General features: G+C 37.5%; 1 pseudogene; it reads right to left on the reverse strand.

Moving 5' to 3' along the window:
- Nucleotides 1–910: 910 nt before the first annotated feature.
- On the reverse strand, nt 911–1027 carry LOC129411412 (5S ribosomal RNA; annotated as a pseudogene).
- Nucleotides 1028–1623: the final 596 nt, after the last annotated feature.

Consider the following 1623-nt stretch of genomic DNA (forward strand, 5'->3'; position numbering starts at 1 on the left):
TGTTCTGCTTGATCCTGTTTGGGGCACAAGTGGCACAGGTCCAATTTCAATTTCAGTAGCCAAAATCCCTGAGCTGAAATAGTGGTTCACAAACTATGGAACAGGTACTACTGCTTGTACAAAGGTTTTACTCAAGTAACTAGTTAAAGAAGATATATTGATTGATTGATAGCCTGTGCTTATGTAATTATGACACCCGTGAATCATTCTGCTTTAGTTTGGACATTTTAAATCACAATATTCTAATCTAAAACAACATAATAAAAGAAACAAGTCTTCTGTTAGAGAACTGCGTTGCCCAATGGGAGCTGAAGTCGCTGTGAACATCATCACAACAAATCAATGTCCACATAATCCATTAATTCTATAGCAGAAACGAGCTTTGCGAATTATCCATAAAGTTGGATTTTTAGAACACACTCTAATCTTTTTATTCAATCTAAGCTCCTAAAGATTCCTGACCTTGTAAAATATTATACACTGGTAATTTTATTTAGAGCATTCAACAATTCACTACCAATAATCTACAAAGCTTGTTCAAAATGAGAGAGAGAACTCATCATTTCAGAGGCTATGGAAATTTCAAATTGCCCAATGTTCAAACTACCCATAAAAGTTTCTGTGTGTCTGTATTAATTAATCATTAATTAATCATCACATTTATATAGCGCCATTCAAGATACCCAAAGCACTTTACAGTTCATTATTCATTCACTCAACACTCAGTGGTGGTAAACTACTACTGTAGCCACAGCTGCCTTGGGGCAGACTGACGGAAGCGAGGCTGCCAATCTGCAACATCGGCCCCTCCGACCACCACCATCACTCGCGCACACACCACTTTCATACTAGGCAATGTGGGAGAAGTGTCTTGCCTAAGGACAAAACAACAGTTTTTGCCACTGGCACCCCACTGTGGCACCAGGAATTCCCAGTGGTCTCCCATCCAAGTACTTCCCAGGCCTGGCCCTGCTTAGCTTCTGAGATCTGATGGGATCAGGTTTGACAAGCCGGTATGGCCACAATGTGGTGTAAAACTCTGGAACAGTCTGGATACACTTCTCAAACAATGCCAAAATGTCCATAAATTCAAGTTGTTATATAAACATATGCATGTTTATATAACAATATATAATAAAAATAAATAATAAATAAATAAATAAATAATATATAACAGCATGCTAACGCACACTTCCTGATTTTCGGACGATAAATGTACAGCGTATGCAGACAGCGCAGAGCAGCAGACATATTTCGACTTCAAGAGCGGCTTATATAACACATCTGTTCCAGGGGCAAGACACGTTTTGCTCAAATCCATGAGAAAAAAGTCATACAGGGCCTTTGAAGAGTTTTGATCTTGTATTCACAATTTACACACTAGAAGAGTACCAAACAGACTCCAAAATATGAAAACTGCTCAAACATAACCCCCATAACCTTTTGAAATAGTACTTTAAAAAGATCTATATACAGTTAGAATACAAGTCTACGCCAACACTTCATTCCCCACATGAGCCTTTTAAATAACATAAAAAGTGACAAGGTTTAGGTTAATTATCATATGCTTAGTTCAATTTAATTATAGAAAGGTCTAAGAACACACATTTTCCATTAGGCAAT

This window comes from Boleophthalmus pectinirostris, unplaced genomic scaffold, assembly GCF_026225935.1.
Source record: "Boleophthalmus pectinirostris isolate CB_2022bp ecotype Guang Dong unplaced genomic scaffold, ASM2622593v1 HiC_scaffold_4, whole genome shotgun sequence".
In the NCBI taxonomy this organism is placed as follows: domain Eukaryota; kingdom Metazoa; phylum Chordata; class Actinopteri; order Gobiiformes; family Gobiidae; genus Boleophthalmus; species Boleophthalmus pectinirostris.